This window comes from Cydia pomonella, chromosome 18, assembly GCF_033807575.1.
Source record: "Cydia pomonella isolate Wapato2018A chromosome 18, ilCydPomo1, whole genome shotgun sequence".
Lineage (NCBI taxonomy): Eukaryota > Metazoa > Arthropoda > Insecta > Lepidoptera > Tortricidae > Cydia > Cydia pomonella.
In genome coordinates, this window is record NC_084720.1 from 8,114,459 (window position 1) to 8,134,500 (window position 20,042).

The 20,042-nt window shown below is 35.4% G+C and overlaps 1 protein-coding gene across 5 annotated transcripts in view; it reads right to left on the bottom strand.

The window, feature by feature from the left end:
- LOC133527706 (sodium channel protein 60E) overlaps window positions 1–20,042 on the bottom strand; it is a 269,985-nt gene that overhangs the window by 124,325 nt on the left and 125,618 nt on the right. The window lies entirely within an intron of this gene.

Here is a 20,042-nt window from a genome sequence, read left to right on the forward strand (position 1 = left end):
AATGTATTGGGTTAGCGTTATACATAACTATTCCAAATTTTTAATCAATAGCTTAAGTAGTTCTCGACATATTTCGGGATGTGACAGACGGACGGACAGCTTCGCACCATAAGGGTTCTTTTTGTACCTTTTTGGTACGGAACCCTAAAAACTACTGAAATACACACAAAGCTTTGTCACTGATTCTCTGTTATTTATTATTTGCCCCACCTGAATACGCTGTAAAAAATAAATATTAGCAATGTGAATCCAAGGTCCCCGGTGTCGGCGACAGCTTCATTCATATTTACAACCAGATTTAGTTGTGTGCCTTCGCATAATGGGAAAGTGTTTCTGGTTATTTATGGTTATTTTAACAAACCCCTTTACACATTGCATTACGTAGAACTGATACTAATGTGGTCTTACCGTGTACAATACATATAATTGTTGAGAGATGATCTGTTGAGCGGCACAATGGGATTTCTATTGAAAGTTGTACCTATTTTTTTGTGTTGGAATTGGGATGTTTTATATTATTTCTATTTAAAATCACGTTTTTTGGTCCGTTGGGTTAGGTTTTAAAAACAACTTTCTATGACCGTAATATTTGTATACAATTTTAAGTAACACCTTTTTTCTCGAATTAGGATCGAAAGAGCTCGTGATTCAGAGGGGAAATAATAAAAATTCTAAATCCTAAAATGCAAGTTGGAGGTACAACTTTAAATAGAAATGTCCATAAATAATGTATTGGGTAGTGTCCCTGATGATGCAACTATTTTATATTAGCTTCTGACCGCAACTTCGTCTGCGTGGAATGACGATGATTCGTGAAAACTACCCTTTCCTCCACGGGCCTCAATCTATCGCCATACCCACTTTCATATAAATCAATTTAGTGGTTTAAGAGTGAAGAGGTAACAGACAGATAAACAGAGTTACTTTCGCATTTATGATATTAATAAAGATAAGTACATGTTATTCAGATATTTTTATTGGCTCAGGACCGTTTCGTTCACAATCCTATTTCGTTACCTTCTTAAATCGTTGACAATGCCATGTCGTCAGCATACAATTTCTAAATCGTCACCTTCCTAACTCGTCCACATTACCATTTTGACCACAGTCTCAGATCGTCCACATTCCCATTTTGAAACTTAAAACTTTAGCGAACATAATCGGTCCAGCCGTCTTTGAGATATTGCAAAAAGTCTTCTCTTCTTAGTAAAAAGATGTACAAAGCGCTGCAACGATACTCCCTTATGCTTGTAATGTACATGATACTAATAGCCCCAGTTTAGCCTATTCTCGCAGAATGATAACTAGGGAACCCTACACTGTGCATGGCCCGACATGCTCTTGGCCGATTTTCATGGGCGGCACTATCAATATAGAGCCTCAAGCCAGGGAACAAATATTAAACCAAGTACTCGGTACAAAAATCAACAAAAAATTCTAAAGGTTGTCTTATAGAAAAGTCTCATTTTGGCCCAGGTTCACCATTTGTACTTATTATTTTATGTGCAATAAAGTATAAATAAATAATAATACTAATATGGCTCAAACCAAGCTCACGTTTAAGCGCATTTTACGCAAGCACTTTTTCGACAAGCTCACTAGTTAATTGTCCATCGTAGTCATAGTATTTTTTGCACTGAGTACATAAAGTAATATATGTGTAAGTATATTTAATTAAAGTATATGTACCTATGCAACTTTATCCTATTTTATTGCTATATTGCTTGTTTTAAGTTACTAGAAGATACTAAATTGAAATAAGGTACCTGACCCATGTAAGGCCCGGCTTATTTATTATTACATACAAAAATAAAAGTATGAATTTAATTAATAAAAAGAACAATATTCTTTAATCATTCATTGAATATGTAACGTATTAATAGTAGCTTTGGCTAGAAAACAATGTTTCATATTAAGTATAAACGATTTTTTTAAAACGGATCTAATATTTAATAAACGTGTTTTTTAGGCACTGGGCCTTATATGAGCCAGGTACCTTAATTGTACATATTTGAGCAAAGTATTTTTTAAATATGCTATTTTTTCCAAAAACTAAGAAACAAACAAACATAATCAAACTTACTAAGTTTTCGGTTTCTCTTGCCCCGATATATGTAAACTATGTCTTTCTTATCCCATCTGACCTTATATTAATTATGTCAGCATAAGCGTACCATATCGGGGTCATTCCAGTGTCCTGGGCCAGCGAACGGCGCCAGGCGCTCCTGATTGTCTCCGAACCAGTTCATGATGCCTAGGAGACTCTGCCAGGAGTCTTCAATGTCGTCCCAGTTGCGCCATAGATTACAGTTCTCTGCGATCACGGTGTAATTTGGCTATTGGACGACAAAAGTGATCAATGTGATATTATATGTCATTGAACAGTTAATAAGACGACCGGCCTGGCCTAGTGGGTAGTGACCCTGCCTACGAAGCCGATGGTCCCGGGTTCAAATCCTGGTAAGGGCATTTATTCGTGTGATGAGCATGGATATTTGTTCCTGAGTCATGGGTGTTTTCTATGTATTTAAGTATTTATAAATATTTATATATTATATATATCGTTGTCTAAGTACCCTCAACACAAGCCTTATTGAGCGTACTGTGGGACTTAGTCAATTTGTGTAATAATGTCCTATAATATTTATTTATTTATTTATTTACTAAGTACTTACTAAAAATCGCCGTCAATGGGCAAGGTGCTTAGAAGGCTGGCTGTATTTCCCCGCTATACTTATACGCTGTGCGAAATAGTGGCCAGTCCTCTGGTCGCCCGAGGCTTCTATTAGGCGCGCCGACAAATCTTTATAAAGCCGACGCGCACTTGGCCCCCATGGCCCCAAGGTTTCAACGCCAAACACCGCAAACATGTAGCTACTTCCTAGTCCTAGTGCTGCATATTTTGGGCGCTTGAGGGTTTGGGCCGTATTTCAGTTTATAGTTAATATTGAATTAATGTTAAGCAATGCAGAAATAAAAAATAATAATAATGGAAGAATAAAAAAGTTCCAATATGATTGATCTCATGATACCTATGGTATTCCCTTAATTTACTTTTTCTTATTGACTGCTGTTAAATTGCACACAGCTGTATATCCAAGTTCAAAATCAATAGTTATTTGTTTTACAAGGGGTCAAAGTTATTGTTTACCCGCTCATGCTAATATTGATACCCGAGCAAGCAAAAGATTCCAAAATTGAACCACGAGAGCGTTGCGAGGGTTTCAAGGCACGAGGCTTAAACAAACTTTGCCTTCTAATGAAACACAAAATTTTTCGCTACACCAACGCGAAGAAAATATTTACTACGAGTATAAAATACCAAAAACATCAAACCAAATGAAATCCAAATGAACGTAAGAAAAACATTATCATTTAAAAGTCAATTCTACCAGCTAACATAAGGAAACAACTGAAAATGTATATCTGGTTACTTTGCTCCACATGTGGATAAAATGCAACTTTCTCATTAGTTCTTGAATAATCAAGAGGGCCTTAACCAGTTGGTGTGGTGAAAATTAAATTTTTAAGTAATGGAGTCCTTCGTTTAATAACATGTATAAAATACCTTTATTTCTACCGACAAACCAGTTTCCCCACACGACTGTGGGTTCATTCTAGGGACGGAATTACATTATTTGAAATGAGTCTACCCTCTCTTAATAAGGGCATATCTCATTTTCTACCCTCAAACACCCTGGTAAACGTTATTCCAGCAACTCAAGTGAATATACAAATTGTTTAATTGTTGTTTAGAATTTGCGTGGAAATTTAAATTAAGTAAGTACCTACCTAATTTTAATGTTAATATGCATATTGTCCCCTTACCGATGTACTTTTATATTTTTAATATACTTAATCCGTAATTGTGTATCAGAATTAGAATATAAAATTACTACTTGAAGTAAATAGTCTGGTTGACCGATCGAGAGTGAAGCGCTGGCGAAACCTCGCCGTTACAGTTTGGACAAAAATGATTTCATATTATATCCGACTGTGATCGTTCTCTACTAGTCGCATTTTTCAACCGATTCTCGTTAAGTTTTGTGAGCGTCCGATATAAATGCTTTAGTCGTTCACATCGTGATTTTTTTTGGCGGAGCCATGATGAGGTTTTTAGAGGTCTAGAGGTCACAGAGACTGTACCTTTCGCGTCGAAAGTTTCATCAAGTCTCTTTTGGTTAAGTTTAAATAAAAACGTTTGCTCAATGTTAGACTTTATTGTCGTTAACCGTGTACAAATGTACTAGACAAATGTAGAAGAGCGGGGCTTCCTATCACAGGTATTATACATACTTACTAGGAAGTCCCAACCATGAATGTGTTATGTTGTATACTATTTATCGAAATAAATGCTTTTTGATTTTTTTTTGATTTGATTTTTGAAAAATATATGTAAAAGCGAAACTTTTAAAAAAATTATACAAATATTTTACGTGACAGCTAGTCTATATAAAAACTAACTGTCACGGGGGCCATCATTCGAAGCGAGAGGTATAGTCATTGGTTTTAGGGTGCAGTAAGTTTGTGTTCTTCTCTCACTCTCATTGAGCCTAAGCGTGAGCGAGATGGAAGTGTGTGCCGAGAGCGCGGATATCATATTTTTAATTTTAATTTTGTGTGTTTTAAAAATAAAAAAGTAATCACTGAGTTCCCTCAAGCATAACATTGCTAATTTTTAAAAATAATTTTCATATATTTAGCTTTTGTGCAAAATTTATTATAATTTTTTAAAGTGCATTTTAGACCTATGTTCGTGTTTTTTTCTATCGTGCGAAAGACAAAAACTCGGGATTCGAATCGCTGAAGTCCCCAGAGAGATTGCTAATTAAATTTATGGTAGCCATATTGAGATCCAAAAAAGCGCTACGACTTTTTTAAATCCGCTATCTGAACATACTGTACCTTAAATGTTAGTATTTCTATAAGCAGCTTAGATTTGGCTCCTTCGATTTGGTTCTAAACTCATGCGAAAATCTGGTTTCAAAGAAACAGATTCATGATTGTCCTATTTTACAGCCTACCAAATATTATCTTATACCACAATTCACCTCAAACTATTCTCAACCTTAAACGCGAAAGCATTAAGCCTATAGTGAAAATAACAATAACATTTCAGCAGCCTTATCAATCTTCGGCAGACACGGAGAATGGACACGGACATTTGTGATAGTGAAAATATAGTTTGGATGAATTCTTGCCCTTTTCTGGGATAATACGAGATGTTTTCTTTCCATTTATACCATATATAGATGTTTTCCTATTGCACCAGTGTATCCATTTTAATCGTGCGTGAACATGAAAGTGCAGTGTTGGAAACCTGCGTCTGTATATGATAAGAGTTAATTTAATCTTACGAGTAGGCTCTTCAGTTAGCTGTCCCAGTGTTTTTTCCTGACTAAACTTTCTTAAACAATAAAAAAAGTCTTTGAAATGTTATAAGTTGTCCTGCATACATAACTAACTAGTTGGATCGACGCAACAGCTAAGTCACCCTAGCCGCTCCTCCCCACGATGACGTCACGGCATGTCGCATTGCCGTCGCGCCCACGTGTTCCAACACTACACTAACCTTACTTACACGACCTCCTCCTAATGTCAACTTTAAATATTCACGTAAAAGGTCCGATTTATATTGACATAGATTTACAGATGGCAAGAATGAAATTTCGTGAGTTTTATATTTATTGTTAAATATTGATTGGAACTGGTTATTGAATTTGAGTCTTTGGAAAATAAAGCTACTGAAAAGAAATAAAATAGAATAACATCGAGGCAATTTCATGTTGAAGCCATGTTACTCAATCCATAACCAATTGTTTGCTTGCCCAATCTTTTTATGTTGCTACCTACCTACCTAGGTACCTAGAACTCACACATTTCTTATTTAAGGAATTAACTTTTATCTCGCTGTGTGTTGAATTCTGCCACAATCGCAACCTTGCAAGCTTGAATATTACATGAGCTAAAAAGAATTTCAATGTTCCGAACCCAATCAGATTATTTTAACACGTTTAAATCGTGCTCTTCCACAAAATTTATTCAGAGTCGTTAAACAAGATGGAAACTTCAGAATCACTTTGTTTTCCTATAGGTAGATTAAATTATATCTACCTACTGTAGAACCCGCTGAATATGTATCTTTAATAATGATTTCCCATACGCTACACGTACGCCATTTTACACTGGTCCCTGCAACTTAATATAAGTTATACTTTTTCTCACGTGTTAATACGCTTTCCTGCCTAATATGCGTTTAGACGTGGTCTATCACAATCCATTACTATATGTTCAAAATCATGTTTTACTATATTTTAAAAAATGTAGGCAGCCAAATGAAGGTATTTCTATCGAAATGTATTTTTAGCTAGACGTGCTTCTAATGACTGCTTGTGTTAGGTCTACTATTCAGGATTACATGACATGGGTTACTTAAGAGTAAGACATGTGATGTTCAGTACCTCGACTACCATTAACCTAGTCAGGAGTGGCCGAGTTTAAAAAAAGCAATGCTTTTGAGTAAGTTAGTAAGAGCAGTTGAAATCATAAGCACAGTTTTTTTTCTGAAAAGTCTTGAATGTTTTTTTATAAATTTATATATTCTGCAAAATTTATTAAAGTAATGTTTACGGTATGGTGTATGAAATCAAACCTAAGATTATTTTATGTGGATTTGTTCAACATTTGTATGTTCTTTATATTTCCACGGATTTCTATTAGAGAGACATCCTTGTAGTGATTTGTTGCATTAACACGTCGTAGGTACATTTACAATGAAAAAAAAAACCTATATTTTCAGGTATTGCCTTCAGCCACGTATGAACACCTAAGCTCTTTTTAACTTTTCAAAACAGAAATAAAATAAGTTGTCCCACCAAAAAAATCTAAAAATGAAGATGGAACTTCCCACCTCTTAAGCCACGGCCACCTAAACCGCCTCGTTACTGTACGTCACACGTGCGCGTCACGTTCGCGAGTGTCGCGTCACTCGTGTCAAAGGTAATGAGGTCGCTTAATTCAGCGCCCGATGGCGCGCGCGACTGATTACTTGCGGTCGCCGTCTGATATTGTATTAATGTTGAAGTCGTTTAAGGAATGTTTACGTTGCTTGCTTAACTTGGCAGTCTGGTGAAAAAGAAAAAAAGGTAAAAGAATTTTTGGTAAAGTTAATATCCTGCATAAACTAATCCTCTCCCTTTATTAACAAACCAGTAATTTTATAACCAGGTTTCAGAGTATTTTGAGGATGGTAAGATTAAAGTGAGCTATGGAGTCGTTGTTAACATTAAACTGAAAGTCATACTCATACTCGACCTCATTGATTAAGTTCGTCCGGATTGTTTTAAAATATTCTGACTACTTATATGTAGTAATGTTTACATATATGTAATTAAATTTTACATTATAATAAATATAATCAATATTACGTATTATTGCAGTCGCATCCTTCTAATATTTTATTTAAGTACCTAGAGTACACTTATACATAGTCACTCAAACTCATTCCTATAGCTACGTCTTCTGCGGATATAGATTGTTCTATGGATTTATTGTAGTACCTGCATATTATTTGTTATTCGTCAATGAAGATGGTGGTATATTTTTTATAGTTATTATGTATTTTATGAATTATATAAATGATAGCTAACTTTTGTCTTACCGTGCTAAAAATACTCCGATGCCTGTTTATAACTGTCATTTTTGTTAAAAATTATATCAGGATCCAGTTCCACCCGTTGGTTGATTGTTATAACAATCGACGGACTGATTCACGTAACTCAGTAAATAACTTTGAAACATCCTATACGATGAAATGCTAGCCAAAGAAATTGTGTCTGGTGCAATCAATCCTAAGAGTACGTTTATGCAACACACACGTACGAAGACGCAACTGTGCGTGTTCACATCACGAGCAGATCAGTATACTAAATGAGACTGTCTCATTCAGGCCCAGTCAGTGTTGCACAAGTAATATGAGATTACGGACAAAATTAAAACAATTTGTAGAGCAAAATAATCTCAATAGCCTATGAGCTATCCAGTAGTGCTCTAAAAAAAATGAAATCAGCTTTTTTCCACTATTAAATAAGTTAAATAGTATAAAAAAGATTTTTTGAATGATCCACTAGCATTAAAGACAGCGACAATTAAATATAGGTAGAGTCTGTGTCAAGAGAGATGTTAGAGATGAGTCGTAGAATGTATGGTTTCCTTCACATTCAACGACTCTTCTATTTCCGCTGCGCTTTCTAAAAAGTTTCTAGTGTATTTGGTTGATATAAATAATGCGTATTAATTCCTTAAAAATGCGGCGAACATGTTACACTTAAGTATTATTTATTTTACGCTTTATTCCTTTTATTTATAATTCTGATAGAGCAAGTAAAATATACCTAGTTTTGTTAACGTAATACAAAAATGAAGTGAAAATGTAAAAAGAAACAACGAAAAATTTTTTATGTGCTTAACCATATCTTAATAATAATCTTTTAATCTTTAACCTGACACCCACACAGCCTGCGAGTTTAGAATTGTATTACTCTTTACAATACTCCTATTCTCTAGAAATATCCAGTCACATACATTTGTTGATTTTTATAAACATGTCTTCACCACAAAATTACTAGAATCTAATATTTTCGCCGAAAAAAAAACACCTATTTTAGATACTTACAACCTTTTTTTGCTATCTTCCAGAACCGGAAATAGGTGGATTCAAAATTATAGGTTATTAAAATTGCGTATAAAACTCGTATACAAAAAATTTGAGCGATTTTGAGTTATTTACAAAAATATCCTACCTACGGCGCTCGGGCTACAACGTAATGGGATATTTAAGCTTCGACGTGGCTTTCGTTAAAACTCGCTTTTGGGTAAAATTGCATGCGCTCTAGACTCGCAATGTTTTGAATTGTATGTAGTCAGTCAAGTCAGTTTGTTCTTGTTATGTACATTTCTGAATAAAGTACGTACCTCTTTTATTAATTTGTCACTCTTGTGGATATAAAAACCACTTTCTCATTTCTAGAATAAAGAGAGCTTGTTCGAGCTGTTGTGGTGAAAAATACTTATAATGAACGTAGAGAAAATAATAACTGTAAAATAAACTGTCGCTGGAACTTTAATCAGTGTGTTCCCCGTGGCAACGCTTCCAGCCAATTTCCGCGCGTGCACTGGATTCAATATCTTGCAACTCACGACACATCAAACTATTTCATATCCGTGCTGGTTGCATTCGATTTTAGGACTCTCTTGGCTCGTTTATAATCTTTATTCACTGTTATTAGGGTTCCGTCAACTTATAAGTCTTACAGTTTCGCTGTGTCCGTCTGTCTGTCTGTCTGTCCGAGGCTTTGCTCCGTGATCGTTAGAGCTAGAAAGCTGCAATTTGGCATAGACATATAAATCAAGCAATATATCAAAGTGGTACAATAAAGTCTAAAATAAAATAAAAAATATGTATTACACGTAAAGTCGGTATGAATTTTTTTTCGCTTTTACCGTATGGTATGGAGTGTCGTTTGATTGGTCTTTCAAAACGAATACGAATTTTTTGGTAAAGCGAATATTTTCGGTAATAACCTTTCCGAAAGAAAAAAATGTGTCTCTCTAACTTTTGAGCCAGGGGTCCAAAAAATAGAGCTTAATAATGAAATTCAATGAAAACTATAGCGAATATGATCTGTTAAGCCGTTTTTGAGTTACCTATCGAAAAAAACGTACAAAGCGCTGTGAAGGTACTCCCATTTGCTTGTTATGTTCATGATACTTACTAATAGCACCCGTTCAAGGTCTATTGCGATGGACGGGTAACCCATGGAGCCCTACACTGGAAATGGCTTAACATGTTCTTGACCGGATTTTACATATTTGTTTGGTAAGTTGATCACCTTGAAACGCACACGGCTCAGTCTCCCAAAGCCTTTTTTGTACGGCGGATGGATTTGGATGCTCAGAGGTTTTTATGAAATGCATGAGGTACCTCATCGAGTTTAACGTTTCTTAAAGTTTTTTCGTGCAGAATTTTTTTAACTGGTATCATAGGAATACTGAGAGATGTCAGAATCTGCTGATATGCAACTTTTTTGTCAGGCATCTTTATTAGGTTACCACACAACTGCGATGTAAACTTTTGACGTGGTTGTTGAATAACATGCTTCTCTATGATCATCCGTTAAAGAACAATAAGAGCAAATACATTTGTAATTCAGTACCCCTAGTGTAAATAAATTCGATTTCCAAACGTGACGTACGCGTTTGCGTTTAGTCTCATTTTGTATTGGATTTCGAAAGAGCGCGCCAAGCGGGACGTTTTGGAACCTCAAAATCCTATACAAAATGAGACTTAACGCAAACGCGTTCGTCACGTTATGATGTCGATCAAAGTTACACTAGGGGTACAGAATATAAACAGTCGTATGAGAACTAGGCTTCGCTAAAAAATATAAATGAAGCCTATTGTAACACTGTTGTTGGCTGAGCGCACAATGAAAATAAAATATGTAATCAGAAGCCGAAATTATCGTGGCAACTTTGAACAGTCATTGGGACTTCTCATTTATCGACTTCCGATATAGGTGCATACATATCTCGATATTATCGATGTTATGTAGAATACAACATATTAATATGTTAATAGTTAATATTTGACTGTAAAAGAAGTGATTTAACCGGACACATTAGACACTAATCTTCTTAGCACTAAAACAGACTGAACATACACATATGTAGTTAACATAAAAAAAACACTGAAGGAAGAAATTAAATCTGAAATGATTAACTATTAAGTTTTAATTGTTTTATTGCATATCTCTATTTCACATTTTCAACTACTCAAATGTTGACATAAAATTTACAAACTCTCAGCAATCCTGCAAATAACAACTTAATAAATGACTTATAATATAACCACAATCAATTTATAAAGAGTTATTTTTTCATTACCTTTAATATATGTCTCTTTTGGTTATATGATCTCTAAGTGGCCTTTTCTTTTGCTTATTTTCTTCTTCCTCGCGTTGTTCCGGCATTTTGCCGTTGGGGTCCGCTTGGCAACTAATCCCGAGAATTGGCGTAGGTACTAGTTTTTACGAAAGCGACTGCCATCCGACCTTCCAACCCAGAGGGTAAACTAGGCCTTATTGTCCGGTTTCCTCATTATATTTTCCTTCACCGAAAAGCAACTGGTAAATATCAAATGATACTCCGCACATAAGTTCCGAAAAACTCATTGGTACGAGCCGGGGTTTGAACCCGCGACCTCCGGATTGCAAGTCGCATGCTCTTACCGCTAGGCCACCAGCGCTTCAGTCTTGCCTATGAATATTCAATTTATCTACGTTAAAGTTATATAGTAAACAAAGTATCTACTTCTTACTCTTACTCATCGTATCCGGACGTGGATTACGGACACGCACGTACTGATAGCTAGTTATCCAGTAGATTTCGTCCCAATCCGCTTGTTTGCGTCCTACGACCCCCGTGGGAAGGCTTGACGCTACTTGAAGCCGGTCGCGGTCAATTACTGCTGTGGGTTATTTCAAGATATTTCGTGATCTTTATTTTATTCTCTTTGGGAAAAGTGGAAGTAATTGGTTGGGAATGGATACTTATGTAGGTTGTGTACAAACAATAATGGGTCAATTTTCACATAAGCATGTCTTGCTATCCCACGGATAAATTCCAAGTATATTAGACTAACAGTATTGCCATGGCCAATACATAAAAGGGATTGTTACTATTACAAAATACGTAAGAATGTATTTAATAATCGCACTCCTATTAATGAAATAATCTATATTCTCACCTCTATTAGTAGACCTCTCTGTTAATGAGACAAATATTTTTTTGTACTGGCATCTGTGACACTGGGTAATGTCCCATTAAGGGAAATTCCAGGTATCACCGTATTATTGCTTAAAGAATTGTTGAAAAAATTAATGCGATTTTTTATTATGAGATGGTTCCAATTCCCTTTAGAGGACCTGCTGAATTGCGCATTATGTTAACCTTCAACCAAAAACATCACTTTTGACAATGACAGATCAGCATTACATCAGTATCATATTGGAATGAGCTCTAATAACTAAAACTCGAATCCAAAACGTCACTTCTGATACTGACAGATCAGTATCAGATCTATATCTGTATCATATTGCAATGAGATGTAATAACTAAAACTCGAATAGGCCTGACGGACGTGTATCTGCTACGAGCTACGGCGTAGCGCTACGCCCTTCTTAATCAGTCTGGTAGGTAATACGCGGTTATAAATTGTATTTGTTAATGATTTCTTTTTAATCCTTAATACGATTACATACTTTTCAAAGACATATAGGTGCCCTTAACAAAACGTACTTACATACAGTTAAAAACTATTCCACTCAGCCGTGCGCCGCAGTTTCCCTTTGCTTGCACAAATTGCATTCCTGCTTTCAAGTCGATCGACTTAGGTATTAAGTTCCGTATGCTCGATTCAGTATTAGGTATTACCGGACTACGATTAGGATTAGCCTTTTTTTGTTATTTTTTTTTGTTATTTTATAGTGTCATCAAAATTTCGTGGCTTATCTTTTAAATATAATGTCTATAATTGTCTTTTAAATATAAATATAAAATCCAGGAATTTCGTTAAATCCGCCAAATGCAAGTTTTTTGTTTCCTCTCCCGCACGGCTACCACGAGTTGGCATTTGATAATTGCGTTAGCGACTGCGTGAACTCGATCGCATTCCCTTTTTATCGCACCAATACATCAGTGCGAGTGAGGTGGACTGTGATCCTGTTCACGTAGTCGCTAACAAAAAACGTCAAGTGTCAACCCATGGTACGACTACAGATGAGTGAGATACGTACTTCGGGACCTACTGTAAGGAGATCAGTTCAGAATGAAAATATACGTCTTAATCACAAATAATAATATATATCTTGCCAAGAGAAAGACTTCGTAAGATGGAATTTAATTATAAGCCTTCGTTATGCATTCATAATAGGAGACATTTTCACGGCGCTTGAGCACCAACGATGCCGCACGATATGGGAATCTAATTAAATATTAATTCCATCGACACACTCGACGCCTCTAAGTGACTTCACTCGCACAATTACTTTCATCAAAATAGTCATCATCAAAATGAAATAAATAAGCTGGGGTCCAATCCAACATTCCGAAAGTAATGTACCCGCATTCTATGACACTGATATAAGACATTTGTACCTAGTTACAGTTTGATGTGACATTTGGAAACTCACTCCTCCAAAACTAGTTTGTCTTTCTTCCGTTATGAATTCACAAATCATCCGGTATACTATGTTAACGCTCGGCTTCCTTTTGAGCACTAATCGTGGTAATTTGCAGTAGGAGGGCGTAGAAGGTTCTAAAATGATATTATCAAAAAACGCATTTTTTCTTACCACCAAATCCTAAAAGAAACTGAAGACCAATACAAAACATTCATCCATTCACACTAAAATCACAAGCAATCGTTTAATAAACTCAGAAATGAACATCACAATATCCAAAAGAAACTTCGCTGTAAAACACTAATATTTATCGTTTATTTATAACTTTGTACAGTACACTTTTCAAACTATCAGCCCTTTAGCTATTTTGGTAATATTAGCAGTACCATCGAACAGCAGATAAAAATAATACACTTTTTTGACACTTGTTAGCATAGGCTTTTCAGGTCTTAGAGCCGACACAGACGGACTGCAATCCGACTGCAATTTTAATGGCAACTGCACGCTGACTGTACCCCTACTACAACATCAGCGTACAATTCCCATACAAGTTGCAGTTGGGTTGCAGTGCGTCTGTACCAGCCCTTACTCCTAAGGCTGCTCAGATATTAATCGTCACTTCAGTGAGGTGCTCGGCCTTTTATTAGATCATCGTCCCTTGAAGCTTGACCGCTTTTGCCTGCCAGGTGGGCTGACCGGTAGTGCCGTCACAATTATTTATTAATTTTAACTAAAGTTGGATTAGTAAGTTCAATCACAATACTTTTTATAAATGAGCACAAATACAATAAAAGTGCGATGTTCTTTTACTTTATTTTTGGAAAGCCTCTAACATATATGTACGTATAAAGAAGAAAGAAAGAAAGAAAACACATTTATTTAACGGAGTAGGAGTAGTCGCTTTTTATATTTTATCTCCTTTGTCAAAATATTCAGCTGGTATCTTCACATTTTGTAGGTATTTATTTATTTAAACTTTATTGCACACAATACAAAAAAAAAATACTAATGGCAGACTTAATGAAGGTACTTATATAGGTAAGACTATTTATAATATTTACTATTGAAAATATTTATTCTCTCACTCACGTACCCTAATTTTGAATTTACCTCTCAACGAATCCCGGTTTGATCGCAAAATTTATGGGTAACAAGGAACCTTAATTCATTTTTTCAAATAAATTCCTGAATAACTCGTAATATTTTTTTCCGTCGCCTTCTTCAAATAAGAAGGTGCTTCACGCCCTGAATTCAATAAATTAAAGCAGAAATCAACCAAAACAGAAAACCTGGGTAATGATGTAATTTATTCAAGAAATCGTCTTTGATCTGAATCGTGTTATGAAGGGCTTCGGGCTGTATTCCTTACGATTACCGAGCGCTTAGATTTGACTTAGAACAGCCGGTCTCTGTGACTTTGAGATATACCTAATATCATGTTGATGTCGTCAGTAATATAATTACTATTATGAGTGCTCTCAATAAAAAAATTCTATAAACATTTAGTGGAAGGGCCGCTTTTCCATGAAAACACGGCTACGCTCTTTAATTTATGGTCGTTGCCTCATTGCCGCGATTAAAACGTAACTTCTGGACTTATGCGTAAAGTCCACTGTATCCGCAGTAATCAGAATCCCGATGCGTCCACATTTCTGCAAAACAGGCATCGCATCAAACAGCTGTTAACATAATCCAGAGTTGCGTCGATCACACTTAACTTGGTTTCTTCAGCCGATTTATTATTACGCACCAAATTTCATCAAGACATTACCGATATATTTTCCACTTCAAACAGAATATGAAAACAAAATTTCTCTGACAGGAAACAGATTCTACAATATCGAACCAATTCTGATTTATTTTAACAGCCAGTTGAGTTCCTCGTGAAATGTTATTATATTGCAACAATTGTACCTAAATAAGTTTTTTTATTTAATGAAAAAGAACATTTTAATTGAAAGTAGGTTTGTACCTTACTGGTGTTTATTTTTAATGATAACTGTTTACAAAATATAAAATTGTATCGGTTACAGGGCAGCATAGACCAGGTTTTTTAAACCACTAAAATAAACGTTACTCACAATACCTACCTACTTAGAGGAGACAAACTACTTATTATTTTGTCCAGGTTCTAAAACTCGATATTCTTCTTCTACTCGTACTTTCTATGCAAAGCTTTGTAACATTCAGATCGTAAAATTTCTAACATCAACCCGTTGGCGATCGTCTGAGTATTGTAATATAGGTAATAGCGTGTATTCATCGTATAATGCAGGGGAGCAAATGACGTCATATTTGCTGGAGCATAGCGTGGATGACGCAAACAGCACATTGACACGAAACCACCAAGTTTAAAGTGCAGCTCATGTGCTCGTAAAGTTTGAAGCAACCGACAAAAACTGTTTATGTTTTGAGGTCAAATATAATTATTATTTTGTTATTGTATTTACAAGTGTCTGTAACTCTGTTCTTGCAGTTTGGCATTGTTTTATTATATCACTTCTATTCACAAATTCAGGTGTTGATAATGTTTCTTTAAATTGAAAATCCGATGCGTGGAGGACAAACTTGCGCCGATTGGCGTTTTGCAGAGCCCTCTTTTGGACGACAGCGAAAAAGACAAAGATCAGTGTCCTCTGTAATGAGTGAATTCTGATTACGAGTAGCATCAAGGTGCTTGGTCTATCATCAAACAGAAAAGTCAGCGTAACTACTTATAACTACTGGATAAATAAATTATACTTAGGACTGATTTTTCAATAACTATTTAACTCGTATACGTATATTTACTTATTCCAAGGAATAAGATTGAAAAACATAAGGAATTCATTTATGAAAATGACACATGAGAATTGTGTTTAAATGGAATTAATCCTAGATATTCGTCCGTTAACTGGGGACAAAAAAATCGGCTCTTAATGATCCTGAATTTAATCTGATGTCGATGAGTATTAAAAAAGGAAATCCGCTACTGTATTTATAAGCTGTTAATAAAATAAAACTACATAATAACAACAACTGGGTTACACATTGGCTATTATTTCATTATTTTAATGGAGCTCGTATTCTGCGACCGCTTTGTCGAGTCATAAAATCGCAATTTGTAACATGAAGCTTGCGCTACGGTTTGTAGCCGGCTCAGAAATGAGGGCGGCCAGAATATTCAGCTTGCCTTTGTCTAACTGATCTTGAGCGTGAAATTAAAGCATTACCTGTGGACAAAGAACGAACTGCAATTAGTATATATTTAGGTGGTTTTTATTTAAGTATTTTAAAAATTAGATTTTTTTTATCTCAAAAGTAGTGGTAGTTAACTTTTTTTCGATATGCTAGAGCTCCTATGATTTCTAATATTCCGGTACAATAATATGTAAACGACACTAATTCAGTGCATACTCAGATTTCATTATGGAGAAAAAAAGATACCACTAGATACTTTTGAGCTTATAAAATTTTCTAATCGATTAAAAACCTGCTATAACTAAATAATAATATTAGTAATCTAAACAAGCTGTTGATAACTCGTAACGTAATTACTTACTAATTATTTTTAGAGCTCGTGACAAAGAAAATTTTGTGGCATAACTATGTATGTATGTACTATGTATATTATTAATATCGTGATATGACATAACGTACTTTTTGCCACTTCGATTAATGATTTTTTTGTTAAACGAGGATGATAGTTCTGAAAAATTACTAAAATGAATCTTGACAGTCAACCAGTGATATAGAAGTTTTTTTTTCATAAAAGTTTCCATCAAGGTCACGATGTCAAAGCCATATTAACATTTTTTCGCAAGTTTCGTAATAAGATTCTTAACAAAAATACAAGTCAAAATTCTTCAAATAAATAAGCCACACTTGACTACAGGCTATTTGCATATATCCCAGTGAATCTGCAGCAATTTAAAAATAAATTAATAGTTAAATTAGACAAGCATATTATATCTACTACTCGTTCATGATAACTATCCTTTTGAATACTGGATACAGGTCATATCAGTTGTCATAACTACCTACCTGCTTATTAAATAATAATAATAATAATAACAGCTTGTGGCGAGCTGTTGAGGAGTAACGAGACCCCATGGACCCAAGTCCTCCCGAGAGTCGGTCAGGGTCTCCGTCTCCGGCGTGTCTTCGTCGGTCGGAGTGGACTCCCAGAGGACCTGCAACTCCGGCCAACTCTGGCTTGCCTTCATTGGCCGTCCAGCGAGGAGTCGCTAGAACTATATGCTCCAGGTGTGGAAGTTAAAGATGCATAAGTCGCGAGTTGGCACAGCCACTGGCTAGAAAGCGACGCGCACCTCTTGACACACCTGCGCCGCTCACACCGGTGTTGCTCCTGGTCGTCTTTACGACGACAGTTTCAGGGGCCCATCTAGTTAGTGGCAAGTCACCACCTGCCTCGATAATGTGTAGAAAAATTGATATGGCAGGTGTCCGGGCCTCTCAGCAATAGTCCAATCTTTTGACCAGCCAAACTTCAACCCCAGCACTCTTCTCAACTGTATTTACAAAAGCTGCTATTTATATACTTACCAATAAATCGGTACCTACCGAGATTCCGAGATACAAACATCAGATAATATCTCATCCTCATGCTTGAAACGTGTAACTAATAATAGCTTAATAAATGTTTGAAAGGCAACATATAAAAACCAGTACCTTTTTTATAAACCATTACATTCTTTCTTCCCGGGATCTTAAATTGAAAAATTACCTTAAATCATCAGCACGTCACGATGGTTCGCCTTTTATTAATTTATGTCGTCAATTTAATTACACCAGCTTTAATAAAAGAAGGGCCGTTTTGATCGCTTCAGATGTAGGCGCCCGCGCCAGGTGGCGCGAAGAGGCCCATCATTTCGATAATGCTGCTTCACTCTCGTAATAACTTGTATTTATATACCTATACTATGTAATGATTTTGATGAAGATCTAAATAGAATAGAGACAGTTCAGTTATACTGTTCTTTAAGAATAATTACATAGTTCGTGTCTAAATCTAATCTTAATTAACATAACCATACGAGTCAAGGCACGCGTTTTCGTGAATAACACAATCGATCTATAAAACACATATTACGTTGAGTTGACACTTAAATATAATATTATGGAAATACGCGCGAGCGAAATGCACGATAACTGAATGACATCAGTTGGATGGGATTCTGATATTAGTGTACTTTCGAATTGGCCTGAAACTCTAACAATTTTATATGTTTACAAATAAGTACTTGCTAAGTATATCGATTTCAACTTTTACGATACACATTTATAGAATACTATTTTCTTTCGTATAATACATTTACACTTATGGAAGGAGATTAAATTCCGTTTTGCATAACATTTAATCTGTAAACAATGCTGCGGTAAGATTAGGTTACAATATTTTGTTAGGTATTTATACTTAAGTATATGTGTAATGCAGTCAAAATGTAAAATAAGCAATTAAATAGTAAAATAAAGTATTCAGAACATATTGATATTGATCGCGCAGCTTATCGGCTCGGAAACTAATTTTCCATTTACATTATCCGCCCGAACGGTTAATCTGTCACCGCCGAGGTTTTTCTGCCCTAGGGAGATAATAGCCAGTTTAGTCTATTTCAGAGCTCGGGTCACTGCTAAAAATATTTCCATAGCTCAATTTGTTAAACGAGAGGTTTTAGGGGTTAACAGAGGGTCGTAAATTACCATATTTCAATGGGATGGTTTCTTAAGATTTTTTTTTGATTTGGGTAATGCAATACTACTAATATGAAAAAAATACTCTTAATATTACGAGTAGTCTATCATGAATAAATAACTCAGAGGATTTTAATGAAATCGAAGTTTATCACGGGATTTATCTCGAAATGGTATGAAATAGAGCTAACAATCTTTGTTGTATGTTGTATATATCTTCAACGTCACTAGTTTTAGATGTTTGCATCACTTAACGTGGAAAATTTAAACAATTTAACGTTATATTTTTCCAAGATGTTTTACTTCGATTTGTTTTGCATACTATGATATTAAGGATTAAGTTCAAAGTTTATTTTCATTTTTAATGGTAAATAAAAATATAAGTACTCTGCAATCAACTCGGAAAATTGGAAAAGAATTAGTAGTTTGTATTAAAACAGAACATAAATCATAGTTACTCATAACTTTCTGGACTAGACACTAGCAAAACTCCTGAAAGCCTTACAAAACGAAACAATGGAGCGTCCAAGTTTGCTGTATTCATTTGCTCGCCCCTTGGTTTTTACCTGCCCGAGAATAATTCATTCTTCGGAACAAAGAAAACCAAATCAAATCGCTTTCACAGCTGCTCTATTATTTATTCCGTCTGTGGAACACTTTCCACTCTGCTGTTACTAGTGATGAGCTGTGTTGAAAATGTTTGACAAGGTGTTTTGGTGACGAAACTTACATATGACCTAATGATAAACAGTTACGTACATATTGGATATAAAATCTTGCAATACCTCATGGATAAACGACCCGTTAAAAACCTGTATTCTGTATACACCCTTTTCTTTAATAACCTCTGTACTGTAGTTCGTCGTGAAAACCTCGGAAGCGAGTGGATTCCAGCTGGAGCGTTCGAGGTAAGAAATTCCTCTGAAACTGCAGTGTGCTGTTGCATGGTGTGAGAACAAAGAGTAAAGTAAGTATATAGGAAAAGAGAGCCCTCTTGAAGCAATCTAATTTCGAAATGGTATCTCTAATTTGTATCCAAAACTAGCTATGTATATGTGCGTGCACATCTACATATGCATCCGTATGTGTAGCTACTTTCGTACTATA